Source organism: Glycine soja, chromosome 15 (genome assembly GCF_004193775.1).
Source record: "Glycine soja cultivar W05 chromosome 15, ASM419377v2, whole genome shotgun sequence".
NCBI classification, from domain to species: Eukaryota; Viridiplantae; Streptophyta; class Magnoliopsida; order Fabales; family Fabaceae; genus Glycine; species Glycine soja.
Genome location: NC_041016.1, coordinates 40,430,647 through 40,457,428, shown reverse-complemented (window position 1 = coordinate 40,457,428; position 26,782 = coordinate 40,430,647). Strand labels below are relative to the sequence as shown.

The 26,782-nt window shown below is 38.0% G+C and overlaps 1 long non-coding RNA gene and 1 pseudogene across 6 annotated transcripts; both read right to left on the bottom strand.

Moving 5' to 3' along the window:
• Window positions 1-2,862: 2,862 nt before the first annotated feature.
• On the bottom strand, window positions 2,863-21,927 carry LOC114388477. Of its 6 annotated transcripts, none has more exons than XR_003661495.1 (7): window positions 21,704-21,927; window positions 21,220-21,317; window positions 18,627-20,361; window positions 18,396-18,468; window positions 18,145-18,294; window positions 4,962-5,077; window positions 2,863-3,201 (listed from the first exon to the last, which is right to left on the bottom strand). It is a non-coding gene; the product is annotated as an uncharacterized LOC114388477 (long non-coding RNA). The 6 variants fall into 6 exon arrangements; XR_003661497.1 differs by lacking the exon at window positions 18,396-18,468 and having other exon boundaries at window positions 18,627-18,716; window positions 18,786-20,361; window positions 21,704-21,926; XR_003661498.1 differs by lacking the exon at window positions 18,396-18,468 and having other exon boundaries at window positions 18,627-18,716; window positions 18,855-20,361; window positions 21,704-21,926.
• A 3,713-nt stretch (window positions 21,928-25,640) lies between these two features.
• LOC114386142 overlaps window positions 25,641-26,782 on the bottom strand; it is a 51,071-nt pseudogene continuing 49,929 nt past the window's right edge.

Sequence of the window (26,782 nt, the reverse complement as noted above, 5' to 3'; positions counted from 1 at the left end):
TTGTGATGAATCAATATTTTGGATGGGTAATTATGAATGTGCAGGTGGTCTTGTCCACTTAAAAGGCCATTTTGATGATGACCCTAGAGAGGGAAGAAAATTATTTCCCCTCCTCTTTTGTTATGTTTGTGTATGTGTGCACAACGGAGGATACTTGTAGTCGGGGACTTCATGAGGATTGACACATATTACGAGGAAAGAATCGAAGAACGAGGTAGTGTGATTATGTTAGAGTTATTATTGTGTTGGGAGTTGGGGCATGACCCTATACTCAGTGGGAATACATTCTCTAATGTCTATTCACAAGTACCAACACAACCATCATCTATACTTCTCATCATGAAGAATGAGTGAAGATTCGTTAAGTATGGGTAGATGACACACCGTAGATACATTCGGGGACGGTCCGAATGGTTCAAAGGAACCTAGGGGAAATGTTGAGATATGATAACCAAAAAGGCATTTTTTGGTTAGATCGGGGGACTCACGTGCCTCACTTGACATTCTTGACTAGAACAAAGTTGTATCCATGATTGGTGAGTGTCATGTCTTGTATCAACATGTGATGTGTCCTCCCAATCATCATCCATATGTTGCGTAAGACAATGAAAGCCTGGGAGGCTTAGTGGCAATGTTGGGCCCAAAATAGTAATAATGTGAGAGTAAAATGCAAAATAGGATGTTGTGAGTGATGTATGCTAGTAAACCATACGTGGTGATTGTTAGGTCATGTGTGGGACTTAACGTCTAGGTTTGTGGTTTCAAATAGGATCGAGTACTCAACCCTTACACCAACATTTTCAGGTTCGGATGATGAGCATCAGGACAGATCTTTGCTTGTGAGTTAGCATCTTTAAGTGTAGAATGATCCCTTTGAGAGTTCTTCATCGGATTCTTGTTGGTGGGTTCACTTTTGTCTGACATGTACCTTCTTGATGACACGGTTATGCGTAGGGCTTTAATAGATGACTACTCTGAGACTTAGGTTTTCCGCTTTGATGTATTAATTTGAATCGGCCTAGGTTTCAGGAACTTTTATATGTGTTTAATCATCTTATTTACTTACTATTTACCTTTGATACTTGTTTACTTATATTTGGCGGCCATGGAGGCTCATTTCATATCTTTATATATATATATATATATACATGATGTTATTTCAAAGATGTAAGGCGTTATACTTGAAGTTTAACTATTTATTATGCAAATCAACTTGTGGCTTTAAATGAAACAAGAATTTGTAAATATATACATATGTTGCATATGATTTTGAAAATAGATCATTTTCTTTTCAAGTTAATAGCTTTCATTAAAATGAAAAGGGTTGAGGAGCCTTCATGAAAAGTTTTATTTCGGTGAAAATTTACTCTGTCTTTTCATTTTCTATTACAATATTTATGAAAAGACTTTGAACTCACTTATTTATAAAGATAAATAAAAGGTATTTGAAGTATATTTGTAAATCCATATTTTAAGGTGTTACAATCATGATCTTGGACCATACAATAATTTATTCATTTAGTATCTAACCATCAATTCCTATTCCTAATTCCAATATTGAAAATTGTAAAAAAAAATCCTATATGGGAAATTAGGTGAGTTTTGTTGTATTGAATGTCGAGTTAGACATAGTATTATTTTTCTCTATTTTAGTTTTGGTTTCCTGGCATGCATTGCGCAAAAATTACGTGATTCAAAAAGTATTCCAAGAAACCAAAACTAAAATAGAGAAAAATACCTACCATGTCTAGGGTGGTCCACTAATGCAAGTGGTTCACCAGGGACAAGTTTTACTGGTTGTTACACTCATTTAGGTTTCAAGATTATATCCTACACTTACTATATGTGATTATTCCTCCTCCAACTACTTTCTTCCCCTCTTTCCTCCACAAGTACTCTCAAATGTGTTGTGTTCCGACTCTCGCCCAGTGACGACCGATGAGGTCTCCATTGACAAAAATGTTCAAGGCGACATTGTTGAAGGCAATGGGCCGCGCGAACAGCGAAGGATAGGAACTTCCTTCTCCCACTATCAAAGAAGCATCAATTTTTGATTTCATGTAATGTGGTTACCATTGTCGGCGAGTCCAACAGCCATCACCTTCCACGAAGCTATGCACAAGTAGTTCCCATACTCCCTTTGTGTTTATATTTGTTAAATAAGTTCCTTTCTACCAATTTTGACGGTTGCTTCTCGATCCAACCATCGTGATGTTGGAACAATGAGAAAGAAAGATTGTTATGGTAGATTTTGATTTCAGATCTCGTCAAAGAAGTGTACCCATCAGAGTCCACGACATTGCCTTTTCAAGTGGACCCGATGGCTGGGGTAGCTGCAAGCCCGACAGTAGTGCGTTTCCGACAAGTCAAACGTCGAGGTAATGGTGATGAAGGAAGGAGATGACAAAAGTGGGAGAGAGAAGGGGTTGAGGCAAAAATAATGTGAACGTGCTTACAATATATGGTGGTCATGAGATGAATGCAATGAAAAATAAAGAAGGTCCATGAAACACTTAATTTACCAAACCACGCTAGACGTCGTACATAATATATTGGGTTCAGCCATTCAGCTATTACTGCATCAATTGTTACAATTTACAATTGTATGCTCTCAGCTCTCTTACGACAAAGATCATACAACGAAGGTTTGAAACAAAGGACTTGGATGTAATTTTTGTAAATATTTAGTTTTAATTGAGAACACTTTGATTGTAATTATATAGATATTAAATTTTATAACTGGTAAGTTAACCTATATTAGCTGGGTAAAATTTCAAAGTATAGGAGTCCTCACTTTATGCATTGTACGATAAAAAAAGTAGGTTTGAACTTTGAAAAATAAAAATGTGACTATTCCCCAGAGGCCGAAAAACAAATTAGACATCCGCAATGCTCCTAAGAGATATTCTTGATCTTCAGAAGTCTCTATGTACAAAATAAATTTCCATAATGGAAATGGTGTATAATCTGAGGTAAAGGTGAGAAAGAATGCGAAAAAAAACCTATCCAACTCTACTATAAAATTTTTTTATGGATCAAATACTAGAGATTCCTGGGCTACTTACACCATGAAATATTAAATAAAGGGTCACTAGGTACATAAAAAATGGCAAACCTTCACAGAATAATAAGTACTTCAGGATATGGATGTTAGACTATACTGCACTAGGGTCACTGCTAGCCATCCATAATTTATAGGAACTGTGACAAAAAAAAAAGGTTAGAAAAAAGTAGCTGATAATTATCAATTAAAATTCATGTAACTAGCAGTTTAATATTGACACAAGAACAACAAAAGTATTATCCAACTAAGTGAGATTGACTACAGGAATCACACATTATTAGGCTAGGTCAATAACCAAATTTTCAGGGATATTATTCATTAAAAAGTCTCTTATTAATTTTCTCCAATAACCTTTTTAGTCTTCCTCTATTTTTTTTCAAATGGCTAAAAATCATGTAATCTACTCTCCTCACCAGTGCCTTCAGTGGCCTTCTTTGCATATGTTCAAACTGCCTTAATTGATTTTTTGTTGTCATCTTCAGGATAAGTGTCATATCAATATCTTCTCATATACAATCATTTTGTATCTTGCCCTTTCTTGAATGACAACACATTAATCTGAACATTCTCTTTTATGCTACTCTCACTTTTTTCTTGTGGTCTTTTTAAAGCCCACCACTCATTACTAGAGTATTGTTGGTCGTATAGCAGTACTATAAAACTTTCCTTTGACCTTGGTAGATTCCTTACGGTCACAAATAACCACTCGTGTTTCTACAATTTAACCACCCAACTTATATTTTGTGTGTAACATCATTAATTTTCCCATCATTTTGGAATCAAATAGTCAAGCTTAGAAACTTGTGGTATGACTTCTCCAATTTTTACCTCCAAGGCATTTTCCTTTTGTTTCTTGCTTAAACTGCAAAGCATATACTGTGTCTTCTACTTGATAAAGATCCTCTGGTTCTAATTTTTAACTCCAATTCTTAAATTTAGAATTAATCTCTTACTCAAGAATTATATTGTTTGCAAAAAGCATGCTTTCAAGGATAACCTTCAACGTCCTTGGTAAGTACACATAATACTAGATTAAACAAGTATTACTAACATGTCGTTGGTCAGAGTAAGCAAGGTCTTGAGTGTTAGCTTTGTGGATGGAACAAACGTGGTTGGAAGGGAAAATTCCACTATAGATGACCAACCAAATTTTTCGGTGGAGATTAGCCATCAACAAACCCGGTGGATACTCCCACCAATGTCATGGTGAGAAAAAAATTAAACAAGTATTGGGTGATGTTGCTAATACTTGTTTAAGGATAAGCTTGAGCCCTGATTTAAACATATTGTTATAAGGAAGTTCTTAGTCTTGCTTCTAGGAGTTCTCACACTAATAATTATCTCATATGTCTTGTACAACTTGCATATAAGTCATGGGAACACCTTTCTTTTCCAAAGCATTTTATAACACTTCTCTTGGTACTCAATCATGTTTTTTCAAGTCAATAAAAACTATATATAAGTTTCCTTCTTTGCTTTGGTACCTTACCATCAACCCTCGTAGAAGATACATAACTTCTATTGTAGACCTTTGCATAAATCCTCCAAATTAATTCTTTGCAATCTCAGTTTTTTTTTCTTTATTTACGCTCAAAAGCCTTTTACATATTTTCATAGTGTGACTCATAAGTTTTATCCTCTTGTAATTTACACAACTTTCAATATCTCCCCTATTCTTATATATAGTACCAAAATGAAACACTCATCTAACATTTTCTTACATCTCAAAATATCATTAAGTGGCTTTGTATTATTCTAGCAATTATTATTATTATTATTATTATTATTTAAGTGGAATAGCTGGGGAAAAAAGATGATGAAGAGCTTAGAAATTATAACTTTTATCCACTATTTCCAAGAAAAGATAAAAGTGAAGAGCTGGAAATATAATGCTTACAACTCTTATAGCTGCTCCTGGATATAGGTCACAGATCTCAGCATGGAACCCAACGTATCTCTAGAAACTTGGAATTTCAACTCTGTTTGCCCAGTAGTTGTCTTTGTATCCTGGAGCTGGAAGGAGTAGAATTGTAAAAATAAGCCAAAGTACCTTGGACTTATAGAACAAAAAATGAAAATCTTTTAGACTGCAAAAAATCCATAATTAATAATGCCTGTACAAAGAAATATGGAATTGAACTAATAGGGTCAATATCAAGTCCAATATAATACTACTGGACCATTTAAAATCCCTAACACTTGTGAATTCTATAATCAAAATCTAGTTTTTAGTAGAAGAAATTGTGTAATTCAAGGGGTGGTTTAGGAAAAGTTCTCCCATAAGTAACGATCCCAAGATTCAAACCCTTAACATGGTAATAAAACATTTTATTTTGCATTTCAAGATATCATATGCTCCAGAATTAACTGCTGGATGTCCCCAAATCAGATAGATGTCCAATACAAATGATAATAACCATGTAGATATAGTTATTAGAATGGAACATTAACTATGCTAGAGAATCTAGTTCTCTTCCATATAATAACAGATAGGAATGGGGGTGTGACCCTGGATGTTGGAGAGGCCTAAGATATGGAGGGTGTATGCTAGGAGAAACAAGGGTGAGAAAAGGAAAGATGAGGTGGCAAGGGGAGTAACAGAATTGCCAAAAGCGTGAGAGGGGATCTGAGGGTATTTAGGGAAGGTATCAGAGAGAGAGAGGGATATCTGGAAATTTAGAATTTAGTTATGGAAAGAGGGCTGTAGCCTCTCTGTAGGAGTCTTGCTCTGTGGCAGTAGGATTATCATCCACTGTATTTCTCTTTTATCATCAAATAATACTTACCCTCTCTCATTTACTGTTCTATTTCCATTTCCGTGTTTTGGTCGCTAACAATTTGGTCTGATCTGCCGGATCCGACGGAGAGGAGACGTGAGTAGAAGGTGACGATACCAGCAGATGCCACCCAAGAAGATGGAGGCTAAGGTTCCAGCACTGGAGAAGGAGGTTGTGGGACTCAAAACCACTATGCAAAGTATGCAGCTCAAGGCTAAGGAGAATCATGAGAGGTTGATTGCGTTGCTGTCCAAAACCAGTATGGAAGATGGTTCTGCTATGAAAACCTCATCGCAGTTCCCTAAAGGAGTGTTGGAGGAATTTCGTCAATTGGTGAAGAACGTCGAATTACCAATGTTCAGCATTGAAGACCCCACAGGATGGATTGTTCGTGCTGAGGTATGTTTCCAAGTCCAGGAGAGTTGTCCTCACGTGAAGGTGAGCCTGGCTCAATTGTGTATGGATAGATCTACGATCCATTTCTTCAAGTCGCTTCTTGACGAACACAGCATGTTGACTTGGGAATAGCTTAAGGTGGAGCTCTTGGAGCAATATGGAGGGATTGGAGAGGGAGAATTTTTCAGCGGTTAACTTCCATCCACCAAGACGAAAGTGTCAATGAGTACATTACAGAATTTGAATGCCTCACTGCTCAGGTTCCTCAATTGCTTGATGATCAGTACTTTGGATATTTGTCCATGGTCTGAAGGAAGGCATCAAAGGCCGCGCCCATAGTATGTGCACCTTGGGACCATCACCGCGTTCAAGGATGATGAACCTCGACAGGGCGGTGGAATTGGAGTTATAGGAAAGGAAAGGGGGATGGACTGGATTTCAATCATCCAATGTGAGAGGTGGTAATGGATTGGGCCAAGGGAACCGGAGTGGTCCATCACACTCTAACGGGTTTCATGGGTTGAGGTCTTGGATCAGATTTTGGCCCACCTCGTTCGAATAGAGAAGGGGGCGTCGATAGTGGATTCAAGTTCGAGCCCAACTATTAACCACAACGCTTTACTTACTCCCAAGGACAGGGGCATCTGACATCTATCCTACCAAGAGCTATCGGAACACAGGAGGAAGGGGCTTTGCTACAAGTGTGGGGTCTATTCCATCCCTATCAATAGTGTTTGGACCGACAACTGAGAGTGATGTTGGTTGAGGAAGGGGATGAAGTGGACAGTGAGGCGAATGCTATTATAGCAGAAGAAGAGATTGACAATGAAGAAGATGAGGGCGAGTGCAGTATCTTATTCTTGGGCATGATGTCCTTGAGGAATGGGTAAAGCCCCAAACGATGAAGGTGAGAGCAAGGATCAATGGGGTTCCTGCCCTCATGTTGGTGGACAGTGGAGCTACGCACAACTTTGTCTCCCGGAAGTTGGTCAAAGCCATGGGGTGGCCTGTGGTAGCAAGCAAAGTCATGCAAACCAAATCGGGAGATGGATATAAAGCTCATGCTCAAGGAATGTGCAAAGGAGTCACCTTGGAGACGGATTCGCTGCAGTTTATAGTGGACACGGTGTTATTTGATTTGGAGGGTATTGACTTGATTTTGGGGGTTGCTTGGTTGGTCCCTTTGGGGGAAATGCAAGTGGATTGGGGTGAGCAGGCGATGAAGTTGAAATAGGGAGAGCAATGGGTCAGAATACAAGGAGAATAAGTGCGACAAGGAGGGCAAGTGGCACTTCAAACATTATTAGGAAAAGGCAAGAGTGTGGTGGAAGGGTTGCTGTGGTCCACTTAGATTGTCATAAGGGAAAACAGTGGCATAGTTGCTGGGGACAGTACCACTGTGGGAAAAAGGGAGCAAGAGTTACAGAATTTGCTGCAAGGATTTGAGGAGGTATTCAAAGAACCTCACGGACTACCCCTAAGGAGGAGCAAGGAGCATGCCATCACCTTGTTGGAAGGTTAGGGGACAGCGAATGTAAGGCCCTATCAATATCCACACCATCACAAAAATGAAATTGAGAAACAAGTGCGTGAGTTGCTTTAGTTCGGGGCAATTCAACCTAGCCAGAGCGCATTCTCAAGTCCTGAAATCTGGTAAAGAAGAAGGACGAGACTTGGAGGATGTGTGTTGATTACAGGGCCCTCAACAAAGTAATGATACCGAACAAATTTCCAATTCCTGTGATTGAAGAACTATTGGACAAACTACATGGAGCCCAATTTTTCTCCAAGCTTAATCTCAAATCAAGACATCATCAAGTGTGGGTGCGAGAGGAGGATATCCACAAGGCATCATTTAGGACTCACAGCATTTAGGACTCACAGAGGTCATCACAAGTGCATGGTAATGCCTTTTGGATTAATGAATGCCCCTTCGACATTTCAATTTTGATGAATGAAATCTTTAGATCCGTGATGCAAAAGATAGTGCTTGTATTTTTTGATGATATCTTGGTATATAGCACAAGCTGGATAGAGCATCTAATTCATTTGAAGGAAGTGATCCAATTGTTGCAGCACCACCAGTTTCAGGCTAATCGAAAGATGTGTACTTTTGGCCAGCAGGAAGTAGAATACCTAGGACACATCATTTCACAAAGAGAGGTGGTCGTAGACCCCAATAAGGTGAAGAGTGTGTGTGAATGACCACCGCTGAAGAGTGTAAAAGGGGTAAGGGCTTCCTGGGTCTTACAGGGTACTACCGGGAGTTTATTAGAGATTATGGCAAGAGGGCTAGATCTCTATCAGAACTGACTAAGGAGGAATGGTTTAAGTGGACTCCAAGGGCACAAGAGGCGTTTGATTGGCTCAAGCAACAGTTGACAACTGCTCTTGTATTGGCTCTACCGATTTCACACAAGAATTCGTCATCGAGAGTGATGGCTCGGGGCAAGGATTAGGTGCGATTCTGATTCAAAATGGCCAACTGATGGCTTATTTCAGTAAGGCTTTGGGGGAAGGAATCTGGCAAAGTCTGCTTATGAGAAGTAGTTGATGGCAGTGGCTTTGGCTATTGAGCACTGGCGGCCATACCTGCTAGGACGCAAGTTTACAGTTCGGACTGATAAAGAAAGCTTGGGGCAGTTATTATTGCAGAGGGTCACCACGATGGATCAACAGAATTGGGTGGCCAAACTATTGGGGTGCAGGTTTGACATTGGATACAAACCTGGATTGGAAAACAGGGGTGCTGATGCCTTGTTGAGGATGTTTGGGGATTCTTAATTGCAGCCATTGGTCCACCAGCCAGCGTGGGAGGGCATCCAAGAAGCCATTGAGGAGGTGCATAGTGATGAGAAGTTGCTGGCTATTATCGATGCATTGAGACAAGGTAGAGAGTCCAAGCCAGCGTTTACTTACAAGAAGGGGACTTTGTTTTATGAAGGACGTTTGGTGCTGTCCTCTACGTCATCATGGATTCCCAAAATGTTAAAGGAATTCCATGAGACACCTCAAGGAGGACACTCGGGGTACTATAGAACATATGGAAGGTTGGTAGTGAATTTGTTTTGGATCGGGATGAAAAGGATGGTGCAGCAATTTGTGATGGGCTGTGATATTGGTCTACGAAGAAAGTACTTGGCAGCAGCTCCTGGGGGTTTGTTATAGCCCTCGAATATCCCTGAGTAGATATGGGAAGAGATCTCAATGGATTTCATCACGGGCCTCCCGAAATCCAAAGGTTATGAGGCTATCTTGGTAGTGGTGGATCGACTTTCCAAGTACAGTCATTTCATTCCCTAGAAGCACTCCTATTCGGCTCGTGTGTTGGCTGAAATCTTCACCAAGGAAGTGGTGTGTTTACATGGTGTGCCAGCCTCCATACTTAAGTGACCGAGACCCAATTTTTGTCAACTCCTTTTTGGCTGGAGCTGTTCAAGTTGCAATGGACTCATCTCAAAATGAGTACAGCATATCATCCCCAAACGGATGGCCAAACAGAGGTGGTCAATCACTGTTTGGAGACATTCTCGCGGTGCTTCATGGCAGATCAGCCTAAACAAAGGGTGCAGCGGTTGTCTTGGGAGGAATATTGGTATAACACCAATTTCCATGCTTCAACGGGAACAACTCCATTTGAGGTAGTCTATGGCGCAAGCCACCAGTGCTTAGTCGTTTCCTGTCCGAGGTGTGCGTGGAAGCAGTGACGAGAAAGCTGAATGATATAGATGAAGCTCTCCGTCAATTGAAATACCAACTTCAGTGAGCTCAAAGTGGCATGAAGACACAAGCCGATCGCAAGAGGTCTGAAAAGCAATTTGAAGTAGGTGAGTGGGTTTTTCTCAAGCTCAAACCCCATGGGCAGTGATAATGGGTGCTCTAATTAATCCCAAGTTAGCACCCCGTTATTATGAACCCTTTCAGGTGTTGAGCAGGGTGGCCGCTGTAGCTTACAAATTGCGATTGCCTGAGGCTGCTAGGATCTGTCCTGTTTTCCATGTGTCATTGTTGAAGAAAGTGGTGGGCGAGCATAGTGTTGAGGAGACTCTTCCTTCCGAATTGGCTAGTGACAATACCATGACACCAGAACCTAAGGCAGCGCTAGGTTGACGACGGTCATTCCGAAAAGGTGGGGAATCAGTGAATCAAGTTAGTTCAATGGAAGGGCCAGGGACTTAAGGAAGCAACCTGGGAAGAAGAGTTCAACATCAAAAGTCAATTTCCTCAGTTGCGACTTGAGGACAAGTCTCCTTTTGAACTTTTGAAGGAGGGGTATTGATAGCGATAGAGTGTGGGCCTAGCCTGGATGTTGGTGAGAGGCCCATGTTGGATCGAGTGGCCTCAAAATAATTAAGAAGGGGGGGTTGAATTAATTATTCCTAAACCTTTACCAATTAAAAAATTACTCTTTTAAGGCTTTTACTAAATTGTTAAGAGAATGAGGAGTAGAAGAGAATCTTAACCGAAAGTAAAAGCGAAAATTAAAATGCACAGCGGAAAGTAAAAGAGTAGAGAAGAAGGAAACAAACACACAAGAATTTTTATACTGGTTCGGCAACAACCCGTGCCTACATCCAGTCCCCAAGCGACCTGCGGTCCTTGAGATTTCTTTCAACCTTGTAAAAATCCTTTTACAAGCAAAGATCCACAAGGGATGTACCCTCCCTTGTTCTCTTTGAACCTAGTGGATGTACCCTTCACTAGAACTGATCCACAAGAGATGTACCCTCTCTTGTTGTCAGTCAAACCCAAGTAGATGTACCCTCTACTTGTACCACAAAGGATGTACCCTCTACTTGTACCACAAAAGATGTACCCTCTAATGTGTTAAGACAAAGATCTCAGGCTGTTAAACCTTTGATACTTTGTGAATGGGGATACAAAAGAATTCTCAGGCGGTTAGTCCTTTAAACACTTTTGTATTAGGGAATGGGAAGAATCAAAAGAATTCTCAGACTGTGTCGTTTTGAATTCTTTGACAAGGGAGAAGGAAGACACAAAAGAATTCAGGCGGTTGGTCCTTCGTTCTTTTGGAAAAGGGAGAAGAGAGACACAAAAAGAATTCAAGCGGTTAGTCCTTGGCGAATTCTTTTTGGCAAAGGGAGAAGAGAATGAAAAGGATGAATAACACAAGTTTTCAAGGTTTGGAAAACCAGAAAACTTCAGAAAGCTTTTGGTACAAAGAAGAAGAAGAAGTTCAAAGTGATTCAAGGCTTGTAAAGGATTGTATGAAATAAGTGTTCAAGATTATTGAAATGTAAAACAAAGTCTTGCTTTTATAGACTCTCCACGTCTGGTCAAGAAGACCATTCAGAAGAGTTATAACTTTTAGAAAAACTTAAAACCCATTTGAAAAAGTCAAAATCTTTTTGAAGAGTTACATCTTTTGATTTTTCAGAAACAGTCACTGGTAATCGATTACCAAATAAGTGTAATCGATTACACAAAGCTTTTGAGTGAAAGGATGTGATTCTTCACATTTAAATTTGAATTTCAACGTTCAAGGGTACTGGTAATCGATTACCAAAACATTGTAATCAATTACAGCCTTTTGAAAATATTTGGAACGTTGTAAATTCAGTTTGAAAACTTTTTCAAACTCATTTTGCTACTGGTAATCGATTACAACAATATGGTAATCGATTACCAGAGAGTAAAAACTCTTTGGTAAAGGTTTTGTCAAAAAATCATGTGCTATTCAAAGTTTTGAAAAAAACTTTTTGATACTTATCTTGATTGAGTCTTTTCTTCATTTTTGAATCTTGAGTCTTGAATCTTGATCTTGATTCTTGATTCTAGGCTTTCTTCTTGATTCTTGAATTCTTGACTTATTCTTGATTCTCTTGAGTTGTTCTTTGATCTTTGAGCTTTTTGTTCATCACCTTTGTCATCATCTTTTGTTGTCATCATTGTTATCATCAAAACACCTTTGAATCACATTCACCATGAAGCCTTGCTTCTACAGCCCAAGATATGGAGGGTGTATGCTAGGAGAAACAAGGGTGAGAAAAGGAAAGATAAGGTGGCAAGGGGAGTAACAGAATTGCCAAAAGTGTGAGAGGGAATCTGAGTCTGAGGGTATTTAGGGAAGGTGTTAGAGAGAGAGGGGTATCTGGAAATTTAGAATTCAGTTATGGACAGAGGGATGTAGCCTCTCTATAGGAGCCTTGCTCTGTGGCAGTAGGATTATCATCCACTGTTTTATCATCAAATAATACTTGCCCTCTCTCATTTACTGTTCTATTTCCATTTCTGTGTTTTGGTGACTTCTACGTCAAGTATGATTAACTTAACAAATTTTCCAAAGCATTAGACACAATGATTAACACTTTTTGTTTAGGAGCATTCATTTCTACTTTCTAGAGACTATGCAACTGACCTTCTCCATATCATATAGACATCAAGAGTCCACTCAATGTGCTTATGAATCTGATAGATATTGTACATGTCAAGGACCAACTCTCCAAAAAGCCTAACAAACGAAGGTTTGTGATTGATTTGGCATCTAACACATCCCCTCAAAAAACCATTGGACATGTAGTGTGTCCAATACAAAGACCAACTCTACCTCATGCAAAAATTCAACTTAAGAATGGGAGAGACAAAGATTGAACTCTTCACCAATTATCCATAAAATCTCTTATACCACTTGTTGGGATTGGGACAGCCCAAATGCCACAAAGATTTGTTCCAATGGACTTGGCCATTTTTCATGTATCTTCCAACTTGTTACAACTATTAACCAAACCAAGCCATGTCTTCCACCATCTCATCTCACTGATCATCGTTGGCCTAGGACACCTGCTCATACAACCGTTTCTTGAATATTTGTTCCAGCCAAAGCCAAACCAATGGCTTTGATATTGTGTCAAGAATCAACTCCCCTAAGATTTTAAACTATTAGGTCAGGTAAGAGTTTGTGATTTGTTTTCCTAATCTAGCAATGCACATTAACTAGTTGATTCTTATCACAGTGTTGAGTCCCATGTTGAGTAGAATAAAAACCTTAATGTGGTGCATAATCCATGGAACTTTCCCACTTAATAGGGTTTGAAAATTCTTGCACAGAAAAGGAAATGGAAGGGGACATCCTGACTGTATCTATACCACCCCAAGACAATGCTATGCCTATAAAGGAGACTCCCAACCTTAGCACCCGCGGTGGCCAAATAGAACCAAAGGAGACTGAGGGTGTATTGGGCCCAAGGATACTGGGCCCAACAGAATCAGTTACTAAGGTGTACGTTAGGAGGAAGGAGGTGCTGGCTAGTAGGGGAAAGGCCTTTTGCTTTAATCCTGTGGTTAACCCAATACCGGCCTTATTAACAGACTCCACCTCAACTTCGTATGGCGCGATAATGGAAAGGCAGTTTGACCTTGTGAAGGAATTGGGTCTGACACATGGAGAGGATGATTCGAAGATTAAGGAGCTTATGAGGGACATGGACACTAATGACAATAAGGTGGCAGTAGAGATGGGTTCTAAATACCATCAATTATGATCATTCTCTCTTATAATTCAAGAGGCTTGGGGAGGGGAGTTAAATGGACTGCCATTAGAAGGAATATTTTAAAACATAAGGTGGACATAGTGTGCATTCAAGAAACCAAAAAAGAAAGTTTTAATAAAGGTATTTGTCAATCCCTATGGGGGGATTCCTCTACATCATGGGATTATGTTCCCTCAATTCAGGCTGTCGGGGGCCTGCTTTGCTTGTGGAATAATGCAGTATTCCTGGTGGATAGGAAGGTGAAAGGAGTTAATTTCCTAATGCTAGAAGGAAGGTGTGTTAAAAGTAACCAGAAAATGTTTGTCGTTAATGTTTATGCCCCCTGTGACCTAGCTGGGAAGAGAGTATTGTGGGATGATTTGAAACTGCTGAGGGATTCTAATCCCCCTGACCTTTGGTGTTTCATGGGGGATTTTAACAGTATTAGAAGCCAAGATGAAAGACTCAGCCTATCCCAAAGATCTGCTGACACTTTGGGTATTTCTGAATTTAATCAATGGATATCAGACATGGAATTGCAGGAAATCAAATGTGCTGGCAGCAGCTTCACCTGGATTCGACCTAATAGAAGTGTGAAGAGAAGGCTTGATCGTTTTCTGGTCTCGGATCAGTGTTTGCTTTCCTGGCCAGATAGCTGCCAATATAACCTCCCAAGGGATTTCTCTGACCACTGTCCCATCATTATGCAAACTAAAAAGGTAGATTGGGATCCTAAGCCTTTTTGGGTAGTTGACTGGTGGATTCATCAAAAAGGGTATCACAGCATGGTGAGAGAGGCATGGAATAGTGATCAGCAAGGTGGTTGGGGTGGTATCGTGCTTAAGAACAAGCTGAGAAACTTGAAAATGACAATAAAGCAGTGGAGTCAGGAGTATGGGAACATAAATGTTAAGGAGATTCAGAAAATTCAACAGAAGTTAAATGATGTGGAAGACTTAGCTTCAACCAGAATTCTGTCTGAAGATGAAATCAAGGTTAGGAGATCCCTGCAACAACAGCTATGGAATGCTTCCACTGCCTATGAATCTTTATTGAGGCAGAAATCCAGATCAAAGTGGTTACAAGAAGGTGATAGCAACTCGGCTTTCTTTCATAAGGTAATCAATTTCAGGAGAATTTATAATGCTCTCCAAGGTATTCGCATAGATGGGCTGTGGGTCCAGCAACCAGAGGAGGTGAAGATAGGCGCTGTGAACTTCTTTCTCAACAGATTTTCTGAGCAGAATCCCTCTAGGCCTACCCTTGATGGAGTTCAATTCCCTTCTCTTGATCAAAGGCAGAGGGAGGGTTTAATTTTACCTTTCTCAGACCAGGAGCTTAAGGAAGCAGTGTGGAGTTGTGGTGGAGATAAGTGCCCTGGGCCGGACGGTTTTAATTTCAATTTTATTAAGGAATTCTGGAGTGTGCTAAAACCAGAGTTCAGAAGATTTGTGGATGAGTTCCATGTCAACGGTTGTTTCCCTAGAGGCAGCAATGCCTCTTTCTTGGCTCTTATCCCCAAAGTTAACCATCCTCAGTCCCTAAATGATTATAGACCAATATCCTTGATAGGCTGCATGTACAAAGTGATAGCTAAGCTTCTAGCAAGCAGGTTGAGACAGGTTATACCTGCCTTAATTGATGAAAGACAAACAGCTTTCATTAAAGACAGACATATTCTTCATGGCACTTTGATTCTTAATGAGGTGGTTGAGGAAGCTTGTAGGAGGAAGAAACCAGCAATGATTTTCAAGGTGGACTTTGAGAAGGCTTATGACACAGTCTCATGGTCTTTCCTGGACTATATGCTGTATAGATTGGGCTTTTGTCATAAATGGAGAAAGTGGATCTCAGCTTGTCTTCACTCAGCAACCATCTCTATCCTTATTAATGGCAGCCCTACAAAGGAGTTTACCCCATCTAGAGGCTTGAGGCAAGGGGATCCCCTAGCCCCTCTACTCTTTAACATAGTTGGGGAAGGCATCTCAGGCCTAATGAGGGAAGCAGTTAGGAAGAATCTATATAGCAGCTACAGGGTTGGTATGAATTATGAGCCCACAAATATTCTGCAGTATGCAGATGATACTGTTTTTGTGGGTGAGGCTTCTTGGGAAAATGTCTTGGTTTTGAAGGCCATGCTAAGAGGTTATGAACTGGTTTCGGGCTTGAAGATTAACTATGCTAAGAGTCAGTTTGGGGTTATAGGGGGTGCTGTTACTTGGACCTTGGAAGCAGCACAAATCTTGAATTGTGACAATTGGAAACCCCTTTCACCTACTTGGGTATTCCAATTGGGGCTAAACCTTCCAGCAGTGTTGTGTGGGAGCCTTTAATAAAAAAATGTGAGTCTAAACTATCTAAGTGGGCCCAGAAAAACATTTCTATGGGAGGAAAGGTAACTTTAATCAATTCTGTCCTTAATGCTGCCCCAATATATTTATTATCCTTCTTCAAGATCCCACAAAGGGTAGTAAATAATCTGGTAGCTTTGCAAAGGAATTTCCTATGGGGGGGGGACAAAGATCATAGGAAAATCCCTTGAGTAAAATGGTAGAATGTTTGCCTGCCCAAGTCTGAAGGGGGTCTAGGAATTAAAGACATCTCTAAATTTAACATAGCTTTGTTGGGGAAGTGGATATGGGGCCTAGCTTCTGATCTGCAACAACCTTGGGTCAGGTTAATCAAATCAAAGTATGGAGGCTGGTCTGAATTTCAGTCAGGCCGTGTTCAAGGAGGACATTCAAGCTGGTGGAGGGGCCTCAGAAAGCTGTATCACCAGGCTGATCAAAATGTTTTTCATCATTGCTTGAGCTGGAAGGTTGGGAACGGGGATAAAGTCAGCTTTTGGAAAGATAAGTGGTTAGGAGAAGGTCCTACTCTACAACAGAAATACACTCAGCTGTTTCTAATTAATAGACAGCAATCTGACCTTATTTCAATGATGGGATATTTCTCTCAAGATACATGGAGGTGGGACTTGAAATGGAGAAGGAACCTGTTTGACCATGAAAGTGATCTAGCTGTCGATTTTATGGAAGAAATCAGCTCTTTCCATTTTCAGAGAAATGTTAAGGACATCATGACCTGGAAAGCTGATCCTAGTGGGGTCTATTCCACTAGGTCAGCATACAAATTCATGATAACCCCCTCTTCTCCAGCCTTTGATCTGAGATCCTCAACATTACTATGGAAATTGAAGATTCCCCCAAAAGCTGCAGTTTTCACTTGGAGGCTTCTTCAAGATAGGCTCCCTACTAGAGCTAATCTCTTAAGAAGGAACGTGATCATCCAGGACACTGTCTGTCCCCTCTGTGGTCTAGATCAGGAGGAGGTGGGCCACTTATTTTTTAATTGTAAGAGGATAGTAGGCCTCTGGTGGGAGTCAATGACATGGGTTCAGGTTCAGGGACCTCTCCCAGCTTCTCCAGTAGATCATTTTCTGCAATTCTGTGATGGCTTTGGAGCTCACATAAACCACAGCTCTTGGTGTGATTGGTGGGTTGCTCTGACCAGTACCATATGGCAGCATAGGAATCTCCTCATTTTCCATGAAAAACCTTTCGAACCATCTAAAGTCATGGAAGATGCTTTGTTCCTAGCTTGGTCTTGGTTAAAAGCTAGACAAAAAGGTTTTAATACTAGTTTTAACCAATGGTCTTCTCATATCTCAGATTCCTTTGGTTAATTCGACAGGGTTAGCCTTTTAGTTGGGTTTGATTGGGTTTTTGGAGGGCAGCACCAGAGGTGCTTTGTATCATCTTCCAGTACCCCTTGTACTGTTTTTTGACTATATTAATACATATATATTATTTGCCTTCCAAAAAAAAAAAACTTAATAGACTAGTCTTTTTGGGTAGGGTTCTCCTCTTGTGCTTAAGTCATAACACACATCTATAACCAAACAATAGTTAAATTCTTGCTGCCTCCATTCTTCTAATTAAGCTATTTTTTTGGCACAAAGTATATGGGTGAGTCTTAACTTTGGCAACGTTTAAAAAACTTTTCACGAGGGCACATGTCAATGAAATAGGGTTTAGGGTAGTTGGTCATTGACAGAACATCTTTCTACAGTAACAAGTTCAGAACATACTATACAGATACTCAATAGATGGTGACACCTAATAGTGGTAAATAAATTATAATGGAAGAGTTAAACAGTTTAGCAATAAATAATGAGGACCTCTTGTCTTCTCCAGCAAACAATTAGTGTAGATCATTCAGGAAAAGGAAAGAAAAGAAAACTATCAGTGGAACTACTCAAACTTAAAATAGGTTGTAAACCTCCTATTTTGAGGTTTCATTTAAATGAAATGAGAGCATTTGAAGGAGATAATTATTTTGACCACAAAACTTATAGTTGATTGTGAAATGTTTAGGATCTAGGAAGAGTAGAGGATCATGATCCAAGTTTACATACCCTCAGATTGATGATAGCAACTCTATTGACTGGTGCATTTAGCTGTTGACTGATGTAAGTCATAGACCTCAACATAGGCTCCAAAGTGACCCTTGTCACCCTGAATTGCACTTCTGTCTCTCCTAAAGGGCCCTTACCATAATCTTGAAGCTACAAGAGGGAGAAAAACATAATTAACAAGTAGGAAAGAATATTGCAGCACCTTGTACATGTTATGTGAACATGGAAAACAATATGGTAACTGAAATAACCTAGATTGTTAATATTTTCAGCAGAGAACATGAATGTTAAACGGATATCTGGACATAGACTGATCTCTTCCAACTACAGAGCACATTGTTAGCCACATTAAATTCAATCAGAGTAACATACATAAATATATTGAGATATCTATTTCTCAATAAATAAAAGATGTGAAGACTGTAACACAGAAGAGAACATAGCTTATAGCTTGCAGGCATACAAAGCACCTATATACATACCTTCATGTTGATGACTGCAATTTTACTGGATGAGCTTGAATTCTTATTTGAGATGATCCAAGTCATAGACTTGAAACAAGTAAGGACAACCTGCATCGATAAATGATAGTCAATTAAAGCAATGACCAGTATATCTGAACCAAATAAACTAATAATTACAAGGGTGATTCAAATCAATAGTGTTATCTGGAGGGCCACCATCCCGGTGAATAGAAACAGGAGCCATACTAGGGGTATTCAAATCAGTAACAGGAAGCCCCAGGTCATTAAGATTGAAGTGATGAGACACTGAATCTTGCCAAGGCCATAATGATGGGATGACATCAGAAATTGATGAAGGGCTATTCTTGCTATGGTCTTTCAGGCAGCTTCCATTACCCTGAGTGTTTGGAGGTGTGACTTTTGCAACATTTTTTTTCATAATACCTACCCTTTTAGCCCCCTCTCTTAAAGCATTCATTGTTGCATTATAAGTCTCTACAGAAACTGCTCCTTCTTCAGCAAGCTTAATGGCTTCTCGACATAAACTATTAAAACGTACAGTGAGATTTTCAATGTCAATTGGATCTGTTATTTTTTCATCAGTTCCAAGATCAGATTTTGCATTCCTTGTCCATCGTTTCAAAATGTAGTGCGATGGAAGGGTAAGAACATTTGTAACAGTGAAGACAGTCAATATATGTCAACAAAGAACGCCTGAGTATTCAAACATCTGGCAGCTGCAATTCACCTTCATTTCAGAGATATTTAATGTGAGCATGTATGCCTTGTGATCATGTACATATTTTGCAACCCTGTATTTACTGATCACACCATCATCCTCAACATTATTTGCAGTATAAGCAAAAGTTTCCACCAGTTCCTCCTGAAATTTTGCAAAAATCTTCTTAGTGTACATATTTGCTGCTTGTTGTTCCATTAGTGATGGAGTCTTCAGTACAGGTGTGTTACAAATAGTCTCATAATCTGCTTCTATTTCTTTTTCCAATGAATGTTCAAGAGATCTTTCATACTGCCTAAAGAATAAGGGTATGATTGTCTGTTGATTTACATATCCATCAGAAAAGGAGCTAACCCCATGGTTCGAAGTAATTGCAGCAAAGTATTACGAAAGTAAACAGGGGCCCATTGTTTGCGAGCATTATACACTGCTTGAAGCCAATCATTTTTCTGGAGATCATATTTATCCAGAAGAGACTTCCATGTTGATTCAAAATCCTCAATGGTCCTCAACAAATTTTGTAACTATCCACAGTTTGCATCTTTCTCTCCACCCTAAGCACTGCATTACAACTAACTATGTTCTTCCTTTTAAATACCTCCCTGGAACACGCAAAATCCCAAGTTATAATTGGACCATCAGGCTTAGCACGATTGAATTGACCAACATGGGTGCTAAATCCTACATGTCTTGCATATGCATTATAAAAAGATTTTGCAGCATCTTCAGATTCAAACAGCATGCCCACTTGTGGTTTCCTATATGCATCACCATTCTGATTATTCACTTCTCTTTCAGCCAAGTTTACAGTCATATTTTGTTCCTGGCCTTTTCCAGTTTCAACATTTTCAGAAACAGGTCTATCACTGTTTTCTCCTTCGTCTACTGCCTCAACATCCATGATAGTCTAGCTAATGATAGAGCACCTCAATGGTTCTCCTTGAAAGGACTCGAAAACATGACTTCTGCTAATCCTTTTGAAGCAATGATGGAAATTTCCTGCATTATCTCTACCTACACAATGCATTGAACAAGAACATCATGTGTGTAGCAGACATAGAAAATATATGATTATGCACTTGGGAAGTAATTTTCAAATTCTAGAACCCAGAAGGTCAAAGGAATTTCCATAAGTTTAAAAATTATAAAATCACCAATACTGTCAACCAATTAGAGATATTAATAGATCCTACTGCATGAAAATGCTAGTTTATTCTAACCTAGAAAGTGTTATTGTTGGCAGCTTGGGTAAAATAATTAAAGACATTTGTGAGTTTTGGTCTAAGATCCACAAATCTCATTTTTTTTTATAAATATTAAATATTAGAGAAAATTGATATTTATATGTTCAGAAAACCCTTGATAGAAAAGTGAAGCATTTCTCATGGAAAAAACAAATTGAAGTTAGTATAAAGTTAAAATTAAATTTCATTTTAATTTGAAAAAATAATTGTACTCATAGCTCACACATTGATGTTAGAGGTTTCTAAAAGAGTGAATTTGTCCTATATAAAGAACAGACATCGTGTTGGAAAGTTGGATATTAAGGAATACAATAATCTTAAAGTCTAACAAGTGAACAAGACTAATTAAATTTTAAGAAATTCACAACATAAAGCCACAAAGAATGTTACTGCAGGATTATTGAATCCTAAATTAAAAACTGCAAGAATTCCTCAGAAAATTTGCTCATGACAATAATTTCATTAAACCACGAGGAACTATCTGCTACAGCATTGAAATTAGACACGGGAATAATCTAGACCAGCTTTGCCTTGTTGAAAGTTGAAACAAAATGTTAATCACATAAAAACCTACAATTTGCAAAGTAAATTATTACACCTATACTTAGAGTCTGTTTTCAGAACACACCTGCCCAAAAAATACACAGAAACTCTTCAATCCAATAACCTTTTTTCTTCATCTCCAGCAACCATTTAAGCCACAATTTGCAAAGCAAATACTTCCATCTATTATTAGAGTCAGCTTTTCAGATCACCTGCTCATATTGTTGTTTCAAAATATATATAGAAACCATTCAATTCAATAACCTTTTCTTTTTCTTCATTTTCAATAAAACTACACGTTGAGAACTATCACATTATCTCCAATAAATACAGTAACTTTCACTACAGTTACTGACCCAAAATCACGTTTACACTTTTACAATTCTCAAAGAGCATTCCCATTACAACCCATTCATAATTATTTGATTCTTGGCTCTTCCAAAAGAGCAAAGGTTAAGAAAAACGATATTTGTTAATTGCCATAATGATAAATAAATAAATTCACTTCCAAAATCCAAACTTATTTGCATTATATGTCGAGAATGAACAAGAAAGCAAAATTCACTCACCTGATACGCCATAAGATAGAGCTGGGTTAGCTTGAGATTGTGAGTGAAATGGAAACGCAGCGTTTTGGTCCACAAACCCTTCGTGTTGATGATTAGGGATTTTGAGTTGAAAGGAAAACGAGCTTGAATTTCACCGTGAAAGAGTGGCAGTATCCAAAAACCAGAAACAAACGCTCTGTACTTCATAGTTCAGAATCACATTTTCCTTTTTTTAAAAAAAAAAGAAGAAAGAAATAGCTTTTATTTGAACTTTTAAAGCTATTTTCATCCACACCATGTCCAAATTCTTTTCGATTTTTGTATTTATGATTTACCTATCGAAATCTAAATATTAATTTAGACATGATGTGGATGAATATATAATATATTTAAGTAAAATAGACTTAAATTAAATATTAATTTTATTAACGTAATATTTGTATAAATATATAAATAACTATATTTTTTCTTACGTATTGTGATATAATTTTCTCATTTAATTTGATTTAAAAAAATTATTTATAAAAATTAAAAGAAATTAACACGTACTAATTTAATATTTATTCAAATATTTAAATAAATAGAAAAACATGACATGATTTTTAATTAATTAATTAAGTTTTTTCTCAAAAAATAGTTTGTAAAACATTTTTTTAAAAAGGATAAATTCAAATTATATTAATATATATATATATATATATATATATATATATATATATATATATATTAAATTTAAACAAGTATCACAAACAAGTATTTGTTGTTGTTACGAAATAGGCCTAGTGCCTAACTCGCGTCCTAGATCCATTGGATATGTAAACATGGATAAATACACTAAAAATTAAAGTAATTTCACAATAATTTAACAACATATAACCCTTTTTTGTAGGCAATGGGCATTGAATAGAAATTTAATCCATCTTCACATTTATAAATAGTGTTTGCATTAGTATTACTAGTATGCATATTTATTAATATCATACATTTTGTGGGATTTCTTTGCTGACATAAGCATCAAAATTCCTTTATAAGTATCATCATCCTCATCCTCGCTTGCCCTAGTTTGAATTTAGGGAGTTATTCATTTACTAGTTTGGTCAGCTCTGTCATTAAAGTCCGCATGACCACCAACCTCACTTTAAACAAAATAATTAGTTTAGTCTATTGGAATTCGACAATTTCGATTCCTATCAGCATAATGCATAGGCAATTAACAGTCAAGAACATTTATCATACTCAGTTGATCCAAATTCAAATGGTTTCAGGTGGATTTGCATAGGGTCGGGATTCCTACAAAAAAAAATCCTTTTATGTTGGAAATTCAAGCTAATTTGAACCTTCAAAACTCAAGAGTACGAGCAAGGCGTATGATCATCTATTTTCCTTATGAAGATTATAAGAATGCCATTCCTAAAATTGATAAACTAATGTTTATTTGAGTCATCATTACAAATGTACGTAGATATAAGAAAAGTGTTTGTAGACCAAAGAAGTTCGACAAATATTCTATATTATAAGGTGTTAAGCTAGATGAGAATTTATAAGCAACAATTTAAAACCTACAAAAGTGACTTAATAAATTTTACAAGGGACCCGATACAACCCATGAAATACTTGAAGATGTTCCACGCAGTAGGAATAAACAAGAAAAAAAGACAATACCAATTAGGTTCTTAGTGGTTGATTGTATGGCTAATATAATGTTGTATTAGGTCGACTTTCCCTAAACACTCCAGGAATAGTAGTTTCAATCAAACATTTGGCAACGAAGTTCCTAGGTGAAGGATTATAAATAGGGAGAGGAGACTAGCAAGTGACACAATATTGTTATAATTTAAGCCTTAAGATTAGTAAAAAGTAGACATGATAAGTAAATTCAAACCCGTGGGTACCTTTTTGGACATGTTTCAATTTTGACGTGAAATGTTCACTTTGATAGAGAATGAATACGGGTAATATCCGATTTATTTTAATGGATAAGGGTACAAGTACCGCAAATTAGAACATAAAAAGAATAATGATACTCCATGTCAATGCTTTTCATTTCTCTCTAGCTCTCTCAAAAAGAAGGACAAACAACAAAACAAGTTAAACAAAATACTTTTAGAGCAAAATTAAAGCGTGTTCAATACATGACTCAGTGTAAGCCAGTAATCAAACGAAAATCTTCTTAAGGTAATATTAAAAAAAATAAGACGAACAAGAAATTGAATATAAGATGAACAAACACTATTAGAAAATATGTTTTTTACATCGGTTATTTACGACTTTTTACATCGATTCTTAACCGATGTTGAAAGTATTATGGTTAACATCGATTTTGAAAAACCGATGTTAACATAAAACTACCAACATCAGTTATCTAAATAACCGATGTTATATATTAAGAACTACACAAAAATAAGTGTATAAATGTTGAATGTTAACATTGGTTTTTATACAAAATCGATGTTAAGTTAGAAACTTTAACATCGGTTCTGTATAAAAACCGATGTTAATGTGTGAGTTAACATCGGTTTTTTTATAAGAACCAATGTTAACGTTTTGAAGATTAACATCGGGGTTTGTAAATAACCGTTGTTAATGTACGTAAATAACATCGGTTTTTGGAAGAATCGATGTTAAGTTGTATGTTCACATTGGTTTTTTTCAAAAATCGATGTTGTTAGTGTATATTAACATCGGTTTTTGTAAATAACCCATGTTATTTTAAGGTTTTTTTATATACACTTTCTGTTTTTACAAAAAAACCCAAAATTTAATCTGTAAAAAGAAATTTTAGACCACAATTCACAGCAGACATCATTTGCATTTTGCTTTCAAGCAGTTTTTAGCAGAAAGCTATAGTAAATTATGAATTGATAAATATGAATAAATGATTTATTAAGAACTATCAATAAATAACATTCAATGTTCAAATGACATAGCAAATTGCAAAAATGTAAATCAAGTAGTGTAAACTAATTAAGTAAGCTAAAATGAATTCCCTAACATCCTAATTTTCCTAACATCCTAAGTTTGATCTTTAAGTCAGAGATGATATTGTGCCCACTGGATGCGAAGTTCCTTTAATCTCTCTGGCTCCAATGGTCTAGCATCGTTAAAATATTGCATGATCAAATAAAAGATAAATTAATAATGTAATACCAATTATAAGAAAATCAACTTTGTTTGAAATAAACAATTACCGCTTCCTAGTTATTCTTGAAACTTCCTAAGATGATGGTGGACATCCAGTGCATGACGTAATAGCCGCACTCAGTGCTTCCTTTTTGTCTATTACACTAAATACATAATGAAATTTGGATATTAATTAAATGTTAACTACAATTAGTGTACACACACATAAGCAGTATATATAAGTAAAAGTTTTATTTAAATCACGTACCTTAACGACAATCAACCTAGCAGCAGCCTTGGATTTAGGCTGTGGAGTATCATCAAGTCCTTTCAAAGCACTGTTGAATACGAGGAAAATTTAAAAATTGATGTTGTTGAGTAATGTCAATGCAAATGTATTGAAAACAACATTGACTTGTTAATTATTCCCTTAAGGTAGTTGTTTGGCCTATCATGCAAGGAACAAAACCAGACAACAAGGTTTTCCTTGGGCAGAATGACCACCATTTGCCAATGTTCGTTGCAGTGGAGACGAATATGGATTATTGTAGTAGTATACATTAATTAAATTCAGTTGTTTTGTTTTACTTACCCATTTAAGTAGGCTCCAAGGTATACATCGCGTTTTGAACTCTGCATCCAACTCTTGATGTAACTTTCGGAGCAAAATTGTGATTGCCCAGATCTCTGAATAGACTGTGGCTCGAGGAATCCATACACATCGGAATTCCCCGCTCGCATACTTGTTTCAGTCAGATGCCTGTTGTTGTTAAGACAAAGTTAATTATGTATGAATTTAAAGCAATAACTTAGGTAATTAACAATAAGCTAAATTGACTTACAAAATCCACAACTGTATGACAAATGTGCTCAGACATTGACCACTGTGTGCAATTCCAGAGAGATCTTCGTGCTTTATGTACAATGGGAAGTGTGGATTAAACACACCGAACATGGTAGCATCCCAGTTAACCTGGAAGGGCTTCAAGAAAAGCTCTGGGATAGTCAATGTCATCAGATATAGCGGATCATCGACCGCAGGATCCGGCCTTTGTGGAGGTTTTGTTGGAGAAACAGCTGCATGCTGATCAAACATAGTTAAATAATTACCCTGAATAAATTAATTGAAAAAAATAAGCATATAATCAAAGTAAAATACATGTTCTGATAAAGGCTTCACGAGATGTGTCGGCCAAGCAAGGAAGGTGTTAAGTGTCTGCCCCACTAAGGTAACCTCATCAGTGGGTACAAGAACGGGAGCTTGTGCATCTTTAACCTCCTCAACACCAACCTTCACTTGGCCAGGCAACAAAGGAATGTTGTGAACTGTTGATCCCTTATAAACTATTCCTAGGGTAACCAGGCGGGGAGGATTTGCTTCGATTTACAACCCACACTTGTCTGAGTCACCCGTCTCAAGATCGTTCCTTGAGGGATCAACACAACACTCCTTTGTGCTGACACGAGGACCTGAGGGACCAACCATAGGCTCTGGAGGCAGTGCAAGTCCCTAAGATTGCATCTGGGATTGAAACTAGGACTACATTTGGATGAAAGATGCCATCATCTGCCGAGTCACTTTTTCTGTGATCGACTCCTCTAGTTAGTCCCTGATTTGTTGGGTTAGCTGTTGTAGGTCTTCAGGAGGCAGGGAGGAAGAATTGTGGGACATTCGTGGAGCCGATCCAAAATATTTCTTGATGGTGACACCGGCTCCAGCAGCACGGACATGACCAGGGTGCTCTGGTCGCCCAAATGGCGACAGTCAGGACATCCTGACGTCCATGAGGGATGAACGATCCCTGTGACGCCTGCTCCTCCAAAGAATCCTGCATAGAACAAATATATTTGTCTTAGGCATTCACAGAATAAAGAAACATAGTTATAATTCTTAATTGACAATGACTTATGATCTTCTCAGCGATTTCCTTTACTGCCTCAGACGTCATCTGCCCAGTTTTCTTGGTGCGGGCCATCTTC